The sequence below is a fragment of the Hordeum vulgare genome, chromosome 7H (assembly GCF_904849725.1).
Source record: "Hordeum vulgare subsp. vulgare chromosome 7H, MorexV3_pseudomolecules_assembly, whole genome shotgun sequence".
In the NCBI taxonomy this organism is placed as follows: Eukaryota; Viridiplantae; Streptophyta; class Magnoliopsida; order Poales; family Poaceae; genus Hordeum; species Hordeum vulgare.
The window spans coordinates 250,687,225-250,700,992 of NC_058524.1; the positions used below are offsets into that span (position 1 = coordinate 250,687,225).

The 13,768-nt window shown below is 50.4% G+C and overlaps 3 non-coding genes and 2 pseudogenes across 3 annotated transcripts; all 5 read right to left on the bottom strand.

The window, feature by feature from the left end:
- Positions 1-9,431: 9,431 nt before the first annotated feature.
- On the bottom strand, positions 9,432-9,550 carry LOC123415026. Its single transcript, XR_006614931.1, has one exon. It is a non-coding gene; the product is annotated as a 5S ribosomal RNA (ribosomal RNA).
- A 333-nt stretch (positions 9,551-9,883) lies between these two features.
- Positions 9,884-10,002, bottom strand: LOC123414022. Its single transcript, XR_006614114.1, has one exon. It is a non-coding gene; the product is annotated as a 5S ribosomal RNA (ribosomal RNA).
- Positions 10,003-10,333: 331 nt separating this feature from the next.
- LOC123414204 lies at positions 10,334-10,454 on the bottom strand (annotated as a pseudogene).
- A 332-nt stretch (positions 10,455-10,786) lies between these two features.
- Positions 10,787-10,905, bottom strand: LOC123414632. Its single transcript, XR_006614561.1, has one exon. It is a non-coding gene; the product is annotated as a 5S ribosomal RNA (ribosomal RNA).
- A 341-nt stretch (positions 10,906-11,246) lies between these two features.
- LOC123413962 lies at positions 11,247-11,371 on the bottom strand (annotated as a pseudogene).
- Positions 11,372-13,768: the final 2,397 nt, after the last annotated feature.

Consider the following 13,768-nt stretch of genomic DNA (forward strand, 5'->3'; position numbering starts at 1 on the left):
CACTCTCAAGGGGATGGGCATTCCGATGTCCAGACTCAGCGAGAGCAATATGCAGTTCCACGGAGTCGTCCCAGGGCGGAAGGCCAAATCACTCGGCCAGATCGCATTGGAGGTCATCTTCGGCTCCGATAAGAACTTTCGCAAGGAGAAGCTCATATTCGAGGTGGTGGATTTCCAGAGTGCTTACCATGCAATTCTGGGCCGCCCGGCATATGTGAGTTTCATGGCACGGCCGTGCTATGTGTACTTGAAGTTGAAAATGCCCGGTCCAAAAGGCGTTATCACCATCACGGGCAACCGCCAGCGAGCCGAGGAGTGTCTGCAAGAGGGGTCGAGGATCGCCGACCATCAGATGGCTGTACTCGAGCTCGAAGAGTACAAGAAGACAGTTGACCCCGCCGACTTAATGCGCTCGAAGAAGCCAGCTTCTGAGTCCGCGTTCCAGTCGGCAGGGGAGACTAAGAAGGTTAGCATCCACCCGACGGACGAGTCTGCCGCCCCGACGAACATCTCCACCACCCTGGATCCCAAATAGGAAGCCGAGCTCACCCAATTCCTCCGTGAGAACTGGGACATCTTCGCATGGAAGCCATCTGACATGCCGGGTGTACCTAGGGAGTTGGCTGAGCACCGACTGCATGTGGATCCCGCTACTCGGCCTGTCCGAGAGTGCCTGCGCCGGTCCGCCGCGCACAAAAGGAAGGCAATCGGAGAAGAGGTGGCTAAGCTGCTCGCTGCCAGATTCATTCGCGAGGTTCACCACTCCGAGTGGCTCGCCAATGTAGTCATGGTGCCCAAGAAGGCCAAGTCACTCCGAATGTGCATTGACTTCAAGCACCTCAATAAGGTCTGCCCGAAAGACCATTTTCCGCTCCCCCGCATAGATCAAATTGTCGATTTGACTGCGGGGTGCGAGCGTTTATCATTTCTTGATGCCTACTCGGGTTATCATCAGATCCGTCTGTATGGTCCCGATGAGTTGAAAACAGCTTTCATCACCCCGTTTGGGTGCTTCTGCTACATCACCATGCCTTTCGGTCTGAAGAATGCATGAGCTACCTTTATGCGCATGATCCAAAAATGTCTCCTCGACCAGATCGGTCGCAATGTGGAGGCATACATGGATGATATCGTAGTCAAGTCCCGCAAAGGTTCCGGCCTGCTAACTGACTTGGCAGAAACATTCGCCAACCTTCGTAGGTACGATATCAAGCTAAATCCTGCCAAGTGTTCATTCGGTGTTCCTAGCGGAAAGTTACTCGGTTTCTTCGTTTCCGAACGAGGGATCGATGTTAACCCCGAAAAGATCGGGACCATCGTCCGAATGGAGAGGCCGGTCAGAATACACGATGTTCAACGACTCACAGGTTGCTTAGCAGCTTTGAGCAGGTTCATCCGTCGACTCGGCGAAAAAGCACTTCCTCTGTACCGACTCATGAAGAAATCGGATACCTTCGAGTGGACAGACGAAGCCCAAGTCGCGTTCGACGACCTCAAAGTCCTACTTTCCACCCAGCCGGTTCTTACTGCTCCGCTCAGTAAAGAGCCCCTTCTTCTGTATATCGCGGCTACAAATCAAGTCGTCAGTACTGTTCTTACAGTCGAGCGAGAAGAAGAAGGCAAAGCATACAAAGTTCAGCGGCCAGTGTACTATGTCTCTGAGGTCCTGACCCCTTCCAAGCAGATGTATCCCCATTATCAGAAGCTTATCTATGGGATCTATTTGACTGCGAAGAAGGTTGCCCATTATTTCCAAGACCACTCGGTATCTGTCGTTTCTGATTCTCCTTTGTCGGAAATTCTCCACAATCGAGACGCGTTAGGCCGAGTGGCGAAGTGGGCGATGGAGATGCTGTACTGTGACATCAAGTTTGAGGCCAAGAAAGCTATTAAGTCTCAAGCCCTGGCTGACTTTATAGAAGAATGGGTAGAACAACAGCAACCGACCCACATCTACTCGGCTCATTGGACAATGTTCTTCGATGGGTCTAAGATGTTGAATGGATCCGGCGCTGGTGTTGTGATCGTATCACCAAAGGGTGACAAGCTCAAGTATGTGCTTCAGATACACTTTGATTCCTCTAACAATGAGGCAGAGTATGAAGCTCTTCTCTACGGATTGCGCATGGCCATCTCACTCGGCGTCCGTCGCCTGATGGTCTACGGCAATTCAGACTTGGTGGTCAACCAAGTTATGAAAGAGTGGGACGTAAGGAACCCCACTATGACAACCTACTGCAATGCAGTCAGGAAGCTGGAGAAGAAGTTTGAAGGTCTAGAACTTCATCATGTTCCAAGGCTGAAGAACCAAGCGGCGGACGAATTGGCTAAGCTCGGATCCACTAGGAGACCCGTCCCGAGTGATGTCTGCCTCGAGCACCTCCATCTTCCTTCAGTTAAAGAAGATCCCTTCACGGAAGAGCGAGTGCAACCCAAGAGCGCAACAGACCCGACTGAAGTCGATGTGCCTGCTAGGGTTGATCTGGTCACAGAGATTCTGGTAATTATCCCCGAGTGGACTGTGCCGATTATGGCACATATCCTAAGGTAAGAGCTTCCAGAAGACGAAGTCCAAGCCCGACAAATAGTTCGCAGGTCGAAGGCGTTTACCGTCATTGACGGTCAATTGTATAAGGAGAGTGTTTCAGGCGTTCTCCAACGTTGCATTTCCCCAGAGGAAGGGCAGTTGATCCTAGAGGATATCCACTCGGGAACCTGCAGCCATCATGCTTCTTCAAGAGCAATCGTCGCCAAGGCGTTCAGGGCTGGATTCTTCTGGTTGCAGGCTAACGAAATGGCCAAAGCTATGGTCGATCGACGCGAAGGCTGTCAGTTCTACTCCAACAAGTCCCACAAGCCAACATCTGCACTAAAGACAATCCCGCTTGTGTGGCCGTTTGCAGTTTGGGGATTAGACACAGTCGGACCATTCAAGACAGGCCAAGGAGGCTACACACATCTGTTGGTGGCAGTCGACAAGTTTACAAAGTGGATAGAAGCCAAGCCCATCAAGAAATTCGACGCCTCCACAGCCGTGAAGTTTGTCAGAGACATCATCTCCAGATTCGGAGTGCCTCACAGCATAATCACGGACAATGGGACAAACTTCGACTCAGACAGATTCAAAGGTTTCTGCGCGAGTCAAGGTATCCGAGTGGATTTTGCTTCCGTAGCACATCCGCAATCCAATGGACAAGTTGAGCGTGCAAACGGACTTATCCTTCAAGGTTTGAAGCCTCGACTCTTGCGAGAGATAGGACATGGTGCTGGTGCGTGGGTAACCGAGTTACCTTCAGTACTTTGGGGTCTCCGCACCACTCCGAACAGATCAACGGGGCGATCACCGTTCTTCCTCGTCTATGGAGCAGAAACGGTCCTTCCGAGTGACCTGCTTCACAATGCCCCGCGAGTCGAACTCTTCTCCGAAGCCGAAGCAGAACAAGCAAGGCAAGATGGAGTCGATCTTCTAGAGGAGGAGCGCGAAATGGCACTTACTCGCTCAACAATTTATCAGCAAGATCTGCGACGTTTTCATGCACGACATGTCAGAAGCCGCACGTTCCAGGCTGGCGATTTGGTGCTCCGAGTGGATCAGCAGAGACCACACAAGTTGGCTCCGGCCTGGGAAGGTCCTTTCATCATTTCAAAGGTGCTGAACAACGGAGCATACAGACTTTACAACATTCAGAAGGAGACCGACAAACCCCGCGCGTGGAACGGAGACCTCCTCAAGCGTTTTTATACATGATCGCCGACTGAAGCAGTGTAACGAACAAGTTTTGGAGAAATAATATACAGCTGATTCAATTTCTTTTGCAGATTCAGAGTTCTTCCTTGGTTGCAGACTATGGTCACAAAAAAAAACTTAGCTGCGATCCTGCATCGCCTAAGTATTAACTTCCTCCAAGTGTGCACTTTTACGTCACACTCGGGGAACTTAGCTGCGATCCTGCATCGCCTAAGTATTAACTTCTCCGAGTGTGCACTTTACGTCACACTCGGGGACTTAGCTGCGATCCCGAATCGCCTAAGTAACACCTTCCTCCGAGTGTGCACTTTGCGTCACACTCGGAGACTTAGCTGCGATCACGCATCGCCTAAGTATTAACTTCTCCGATGTACACTTCACGTCGCACTCCGGGACTTAGCTGCGATCCCGAATCGCCTAAGTAAGAACTTCTCCGAGTGTGCACTTCACGTCGCACTCAGGGACTTAGCTGCGATCCCGCATCGCCTAAGTATTAACTTCCTCCGAGTGTGCACTTTGCGTCACACTCGGGGACTTAGCTGCGATCACGCATCGCCTAAGTATTAACTTCCTTCGAGTGTGCACTTTGCGTCACACTCGGAGACTTAGCTGCGATCACGCATCGCCTAAGTATTACCTTCCTCCGAGTGTGCACTTTGCGTCACACTCGGGGACTTAGCTGCGATCACGCATCGCCTAAGTATTACCTTCCTCCGAGTGTGCACTTTGCGTCACACTCGGGGACTTAGCTGCGATCCCGCATCGCCTAAGTATTACCTTCCTCCGAGTGTGCACTTTGCGTCACACTCGGGGACTTAGCTGCGATCACGCATCGCCTAAGTATTAACTTCCTCCGAGTGTGCACTTCAGGTCACACTCGGAGACTTAGCTGCCATCACGCATCGCCTAAGTATTAACTTCCTCCGAGTGTGCACTTTACGTCACACTCGGGGACTTAGCTGCGATCACGCATCGCCTAAGTACTAATCTTCCTTCGAGTCTGCACTTCACGTCACACTCGAGGACTTAGTTGCGATCCTGCATCGCCTAATACTAATCGCTCCTCCGAGTGTGCTCTATATGTTACACTCGAGAATTTAGCACTAATCATGAATCACCTAAGTCCTAATATTTTACGGGTACACATTTAGTGTTCAACTCCAAACAGCATTCAAGCAAAAGAATAAGTGTTTTCGTTGTCACTCCAACAGTCTAGACACAATAACAGACTCGGTGTGGATCAAGCTTACCCGCACCGATCTAAAAGTATGGCGGCCAACAGAAGTGGCCAGAATATCGTACAGGCAAACACTCGGCATACCGAGGATAAAGTTCGATCATGAGTCAGCTGGGCCCGCGTCAGGACTAGAGGGTTCCACAAAGGTATCCAGGTCGATTCCATCAGCAATGCGAGTCGCGGTCTCCAGGAATGTCTCCATGAAGTCTTCGAATTGAAGCTTCTTCGTGTTGGCGACCTTCAAGCCTTTCAGCTTATCTTCCCGCACTTCTTTGCAATGGACTCGGACCAAGGACAGTGCCACATCAGCACCGCAACGCGCTGCCGATTTCTTCCAAGATTGCACTCGGGCCGGAATCTCCCCCAGTCGCCCCAACAGAGTCTCCATCTTCTCCCGCGACTCGTCTTCCGGCCAAAGCTCCTTCTCAATGCGGCCAAAGATTTCTCTCAGTCGGTTGATGAACGGACCCACTTTGCCTACGCGGATATGAGCCCGGAGTAGATTCCAGTTGGCGTCCTCGCTGAGTGGCACATTGTCCTTCATGGATCGTTCCACGGCCGCCGCTTCAGCTTCCGCGTCACCACAAAAATCTGCCACAAACGAGCAAATAGAAATTACAAACCGAGTGTTCGTCACAAGATACAACCACTCGACAAATCATCAGACTTACCAGCGAGACGACTCATCATCTGGACAGCCCAGTCATTCACATACTTCTCCTGAGCTGTCCATCGTTTATTCCGAGCAGCCATTTGATCGTACACTTCGGTCCTCTGTTTCTTCAGCCTCTCCACCTCCGCCACCAACGCCCTGTTTGCCTCCAACGCTTCCTCCAAGGATTTCTCTCGAACTTCCAGCGCGTTCTTCAGGCCAGCCATGGCGAGCGTCGCGGCTTCTAGTTCACCAGCATATTGGTTCTTCTCAGCCTTCAAAGCTTCATAGGCGCTCCCCATATCACAAGTTTTCTACAAAACGAAACAAAGGGTTATCAACAACTTTCTCAATACAAACTATGTTCTTCAGACCCCTGCCGACGCAAGCAGTCGACAGCGGTCTCGGGGACTATACCCAGTGGGTTCACTAAGAGTGACCCCACTGGCATGCACCTCAAGCAGGTCTGCCCTATTGAGGTGCACGTTTTCACCTACGCCTCCGAGGCTAAAGCTACTCCACCTGTGCGCAGTTTACTCTAGGGAACTCTTACCGCAAGACTGCTCCGATTGCAGTAAGTACTTGCACTCAGAAATGTTGTCTACGGACACGACAACAATAAAGACCAAATGTATAAAGACAACTGTCGGTGCAAGCACTCGACAGAAGTCTCGGGGACTACACCCACTTGCTTCACTCGGAGTGAACCCATTGCAAACAACCGACTTCGACAACACCCAGTGGGTTACAGAAGCAAAGTAAGTACTTACTAGGGTACTTACTCGGATGTCATCGCGCAGCTCCAAGCTCCGCTGATATAAAGCTGCAGCGGAGTCATAAACCCTCTTGGCCTCTCCGGCCATCAGCTCGGCCCGAACCATGGTCCCCTTGACCGCTCCCACCTGCTCCGCCGGGACACACCGAATGTTGAATTCGGGGTTTGACGAACCGGGAATCAGGGGGAGATCCTGGTTCATCCCAAGGTTCGCCCCAGTAGGTTCCTCACCCGTCAGCGCCGGTTCAGTCGGCAGAGGCTCTTCGTTTGGTAGAGCGTCGGCGGTAGGGGCGGCGGCAGGAGGAGCAGCCTCAGGGTCAGGCTCTTCGACGGGCTCCGCGGTCGGGTCAGCTCTCCCCCCTGACAAGCACTCGGGACCAATGGAGCGGTAGGTAGAGCACTCGACAACGCGGGGGGAGCCGAAGGGATGACAGGCTCATGTCGACGCTTACTCCGCTGTTCTGGCGGTGGGGTCAGAGAGTCACGCTCTTTGTCTTCTTCCTCCTCCTCGCTGTCCTCCTCCTCCGACTCCCTACTGTCAGAGACATATTCAGCGCTATCCACGCTCCCCTCCTGGCTACCTTCTTCCTCCTCCTCTTCCGGATCCCTGTTCGAGACAGGGGAGGACCAGTTGGTCCATTCCTACATGAGATTCAGTCGGAAACATTAAGCATCACACGAGGATATAAATGAACGACTGAAATCAAAACAGTTCGATATATTCGGCTAATGCTACTCACCTGATTCGGTGGCGGGTTGTCCGCGTTGTAAGGCACCACTCGGCGAGCTCCTTTAGGGTTCTCGCAAGGTCCCGTGATTTGGAGCACTATCGAGGTCACCTTCTCCTCGAGTATGCCCACTGCAACGGTCCGGGTGGAATCCTCGGGCCCTGTGTAGAGGCTGGATCCGCCGACCGATGAAGACTTCCAACAGGTCAATACCGGTGACCCCCCTCCTGACAACATCCGCGAGTGCCTCGACCAAAGGCTGGATGTCATTCCTCTCGGCTTTCGAGAGGGCGAGTTGCTTGGGTGGAGCAGGGCGGTCTAGACTAAATGGAGGCAGCCCAGTCGACGCGTTCGGACAGGCTACATCCTGGCAGTAGAACCACGTCGACTGCCAGTTCCTAACCGACTCGTTCAACTGGAGAGCAGGGTAGCTACTACGACTCTTTTTCTGAAACCCTAAACGCCCGCAGAGCTGGAGGAGATGCGTCTTGTCATCCGACTGACTGAGACGTTTGATGGTTTGAGAGCGGGCGGAGAAGATATGTTTGAATAAACCCCAATGAGGGGGGCAACCGATAAAGCATTCGCACAGAACAATGAAGGCAGAAAGGTGGGCAATGGCATTCGGAGGGAAGTGATGGAGTTGTGCACCAAAATGATTCATGATACCCTTGAAGAAAGGGTGGGGGGGGCAGAGAGAAATCTCGGTGAACGTGGCTGAGGAGCAAGACGCGCTCCCCCTCCCGTGGCGCCGGCTCAACCTCGTCGTCCGCCGGCCACCTCCAAGATTTATGCACGAGCTGGCCGTGCTCTACCAGCTCCAGCAGGTCCCCCTCCGTCACGGTGGAGGGGAGAAAGTCTCCCTCGATCCATCCCGCTGGCAATGGCTGCTACCGCCGCTGAGCAGCCGCCGCCTTGCCCTTCTTCTTCCTGGCCTCCATCTTGCTGGTCTGGCCCTTGGTCATGGCGGCGATGGCGAGCTTTCGAGAAGGATGGGAAGGGGAAGGTGTATGAGCGCAAGAGGTGGCGAGGAAGACGAAGCAAGCGAGAGCAGAGGATTCGGCGAGCGTAACCGAAGGGTCTCATCGGCCGGAGTTAAATAGAGCACCGACTGGGTCGCTGACGAGCGGGCCCGAAATCTTATCCGCCCAACCAGCCGCGGCGATATCGGCGGAAGAGTTGAAGGCGCGAGGATCGAGGAGTCAGGCGCTACTCGAGCGCGCTGACGTCGCCCCTGCTAAGCGCACGGAACCCGAAATTTGAGATCCCGGAAAATCCGCCGCTCTCAATTGACCGGTCGTGTCAAAAGATGTCGCGAAGGCACTCGGTTCCCGACAGTCCGTTCCGCAGAACACATTCACTCGGATCATTGGCCAGGAGAGATAGAATGGATAGAGGCAAGCAACGCCCAGGCCGAACCAAGTCCAGTCGGATCTGAGCATCGAGCACTGCTCTGACGTTTCAACCCCAATCCATTCGGGGACTAATGATGGGGTCATAGTCCTAGGGTAGGGTCATAGGCCTGTCCTACAGGTCCTACCCAAGGACTACGCCACGCAAGGGACAGGACCTTAAGTATGCCCGACTGTATTAAGGTGCCCCCATCATCCAGTAGGTAACGGGCTCAGGATCATCCAGTCGGAGACTAAGACTCGGAGGACACCGGACCTACCGACTGGATACACTCGGTGCGTCGTAACCTCCCGGGAGGGAAACTGTCGTATGTTTCCGGGTGCATCAACTAGCATTTATAGCATACGTTCCTGTAACGCATGCATTCAATCGCCACTACTCCACCCTTGAATCAGAACCGTTGTGGAGGGCACCGCACTCTATATAAGCCGCCCTCCCCCACTGGTAAAAGGGTTAGAAAAACATTGTACTCTATATTACACTCGGTAACAAGCTCCAAGAACAATGAGATGTAGGGCTATTACCTCCACCGTAGAGGGGCCTGAACTCATACATCCTCGCCGTAGCTAGGACTCTGCCCATCTCATTCGTACCCTACACATCTACTGTCAGGCTTATACCCACGACAACACAAGAATTTCACCGCTCCCTCTCTACCCCGACAACACGAGCACTGCCACGACCTCTGTGACTTTTCGCACCGCGCTTGACACCCAACGACGCCGCACCTAGACACGTCAACAATGAGACGCACGCTAAAACATATCACAAACGTCAAAAATAAGAAAACTAGTAAACGTCAAAAATAAGAAAACGAGGTCATATAGATCACGCTCCCGCGTCATCCTTGTCATGTGGCGCAAAAATATTTAAAAAGGGGAATGCAACACGAGGACTTCCGAGCAGGTCACCCATCCTAGTACTACTCTCTCCCAAGCACGCTTAACTTCAGAGTTCTGATGGGATCCGGTGCTTTAGTGCTGGTATGATCACATCCGACATGCAACTCTCTATTTGTTCCTTATGCTTGCCCCTCCCGTGTCCATTGCCACATTTGCCTCGAGAACGGAGACGAGTTTAACACACGAATTTCAACGCTCCCTCTCTACCCCGACAACACGAGCACCGCCACGACCTCTATGACTTTTCCCACCGCGCTTGACACCCAACGACGCCGCCCCTAGACACGTCAACAATGAGACGCAAGCTAAAACATATCACAAACGTCAAAAATAAGAAAACTAGTAAACGTCAAAAATAAGAAAACGAGGTCATATAGATCACGCTCCCGCGTCATCCTTGTCACATGGCGCAAAAATATTTAAAAAGGGGAATGCAACACAAGGATTTCCCAGGAGGTCAACCATCCTAGTACTACTCTCACCCAAGCACGCTTAACATCAAAGTTCTGATGGGATCCGGTGCTTTAGTGCTCGTATGATCGCATCCGACATGGAACTATCTATTTGTTCCTTATGCTTGCCCCTCTCGTGTCCATTGCCACATTTGCCTCGACAACGGAGACGAGTTTAACACAAGAATTTCACCGCTCCCTCTCTACCCCGACAACACGAGCACCACCACGACCTCTGTGACTTCCCACCGCGCTTGACACCCAACGACGCCGCCCCTAGACACGTCAACAATGAGATGCAAGCTAAAACATATCACAAACGTCAAAAATAAGAAAACTAGTAAACGTCAAAAATAAGAAGACGAGGTCATATAGATCACGCTCCCGCGTCATACTTGTCACGTGGCGCACATATATTTAAAAAGGGGAATGCAACACACGAGGACTTCCCAGGAGGTCACCCATCCTAGTACTATTCTCGCCCAAGAACGCTGAACTTCGAAGTTCTAATGGGATCCGGTGCTTTAGGGCTTGTATGATCGCATCACACATGCAACTATCTATTTGTTCCTTATGCTTGCCCTCCCGTGTCCATTGCCACATTTGCCTCGACAACGGAGACGAGTTTAACACAAGAATTTCACCGCTCCCTCTCTACTCCGACAACACGAGCACCGCCACGACCTCTGTGACTTTTCCCACCGCGCTTGACACCCAACGACGCCTCCCCTATACACGTCAACAATGAGACGCAAGCTAAAACATATCACACACATCAGAAATAAGAAAACTAGTAAATGTCAAAAATAAGAAAATGAGGTCATATAGATCACGCTCCCGCGTCATCCTTGTCACATGGCGCGGAAATATTTAAAAAGGGGAATGCAACACGAGGACTTCCCAGGAGGTCACCCATCCTAGTACTACTCTCACCCAAGCACGCTTAACTTCGGAGTTCTAATGGGATCCGGTGTTTTAGTGCTGGTATGATCACATCGACTTGCAATTATCTATTTGTTCCTTATGCTTGCCCCCCCCCCCCCCCCCGTGTCCATTGCCACATTTGCCTCGACAACGGAGACGAGTTTACCACAAGAATTTCACCGCTCCCTCTCTACCCCGACAACACGAGCACCGCCACGACCTTTGTGACTTTTCCCACCGCGCTTGACACCCAACGCCGCCGCCCCTAGACACGTCAACATTGAGACGCAAGCTAAAACATATGACAAACGTCAGAAATAAGAAAACTAGTAAACGTCAAAAATAAGAAAACGAGGTCATATAGATCATGCTCCCACGTCATCCTTGTCACGTGGCGCAAAAATATTTAAAAAGGGGAATGCAACACGAGGACTTCCCAGGAGGTCACCCATCCTAGTACTACTCTCGCCCACGCCCAAGCACGCTTAACTTCGAAGTTCTGATGGGATCCGTTGGTTTAGTGCTGGTATGATCGCATCCGACATGCAACTATCTATTTGTTCCTTATGCTTGCCCCTCCCGTGTCCATTTCCACATTTGCCTCGAGAACGGAGACGAGTTTAACACAAGAATTTCACCGCTCCCTCTCTACCCCGACAACACGAGCACCGCCACGACCTCTCTGACTTTTCCCACCGTGCTTGACACCCAACGACGCCGCCCCTAGACACGTCAACAATGAGACGCACGCTAAAACATATCACATCCCAGTTCTTGGCTTTCCTGACTAACTAACTTATTTCAAAATTTGGGACCAATTAAAATTTTTGTGAATACTTGTGATGCTTGAAGTGACCGTTGTTTTCCTTGCTTGTTTGCATGATTGACTTTGATACCTAATAGATCATGTCACTCTCCTAATCACCTCGTTACTCCATGACCTCCTGCCTAATGATCATGCCATGTGTTTAGAGCAAATAACTATTTTTACCAAATATTATTCTCACCAAAAAGCTTTTCTTTGAATTAAGCTTTCGAACCCCTTAAATGAGGTTTGTAACACAAGTCCTTAGATTAGGGAATTTCTTTTGCACCAATACTTTTATTTAACACCTATTATCAAAATGTATTCCAAAAATCATCATATTATTATTTTAAAAGTTATTTTATTTAAAAGCCTTTCTGTGAGGCCAGAAATGGTCTCCTATGAAGGAAAGTTATTTATTGCTTTCAAAATATTTAAGAAAATTTAGGGAAACTCAGTGGATATATTTATTCCATATATATGAGTTTCAACACATGGTCATGTTCAAAATATTGGGCAAACTCCTCCAAAACCATCCCTTCATATTTCAAGCTTTTGGAATATTTCTATAAGACATATTCTCAATAAATTCCAGTAAAATTCTAGCATGTCATCTATGATATTATTGATGATCTTGCCAAGTTTCATTTCAATCCAAGTTGATTTGGCTCCCCTAATCACTCTAAAACCCTATCGGTCCAGAATCAAATTTGAGCAACTCTACATTGTGAAGTATGTCCAATGGTGCTCCAATTTGGTGGACATGTTCCACTACTCCAATGAGGCATCCACACCAAGTGGTACACCAAGAAGAATAGAGGAACTTGTCCTAAAACCCTCAAAACTCTTTCTGTTGATTTCTGACTTTGACAAACTTTACATTATAAAGTTTGTCCAATTGACCTCAAACTTTTTGTGCAAGCCTAAGTGCTCAAATAATGCCCTTACACCAAATATTGGATTTGTGGGAATTTATTTGAATAGGGTTCTAAGCAGAAACCCATTTCTGCCCCTTTCTAGGGTTTTTCAAGTCTACATTGGAAAACTTATCCAGCAAATCCCAAATTTGGTGTGCAACCCTATTTTCATCTATTATTTGATCCTATTAAGTTTCATAGCCATTGGAATCCATCTGGTAGCCTAACCACAGATCAAACACCTTGTGTGCACTCACTAATTTGGCTTGTTTTGCCCCTTCTACTTTTACCCTTGAGCTCAACTTTCTACCACAGCCTCACATAGTCACATTTTACCTCCAGTAACTTTCCCATGGCCACTGGTCAATTATTGGAGAAGGTTCCTTTGTAACTTTCTCTCATTTTCACCCTTGGCAGCATTGTTTTACCTCTCTTTCCATTCTTCTGCTTAAGCTATCACCCCCACTTCTTTCCAGAGCCTCTCTAGTGTCTCAATGCATCATTTCAAATCAATTGATGGCATGCTCATGTAGGAAAAATGAGCAGCACCTCTTCAAGTTCATTTTGGCTGAAATGTGGCTTTGTACAACAAGTAGTAGCTATCCTCCTTTGTTTGATCTAAAACTTCGCAGTCTGGTAGTCCTTCCATGCTTAGCACTGCCAGACATAATTTCCCTCCAAGGATCCCCACCTAAGACCCACTTTTATCACCTCCAAGTTTGCTGTTAGAAACTTTACGGCAGTGAAGAGCCATTCAAATCAACTTCACTAGCCTCCGAACTTCAGAGTTCTCTTCCTGATAGCATGCCCCACCTCCCAGACATGATTGACTGGTCTTTGCAAACCTGTGGGCGTGGGTGGCCGTGGTGACCACCACCCTGGCGTGCAAACCGGGTGCTCTACACCTAGTTTCGCCCCTCCCGACCGTTTCTTGGCGAGGTAGGTTGCCCCAGCATGTCCCTGAGCATCCCCTTGACCGTTCAAGCCATCTCCATCCATTAGCTACCCTCCAAACCCTTCTGGCATGCCTGTCTACCCCGTGCTCTTAGAGTTCCAGAGAGCTCCTGAGATCTCTCCTCTTCCCCCTCTCCATATGGCTTCCCCCGAGCGCCTAGAGCCTCAGATCCTCTCCCCCGAGTCCATTCTCCCACCTAGCCACCCTCGGAGCCACCCCACTCCTCCTTTTCCCCTCTCAGTCGTCGGGGCGCCCTCCCC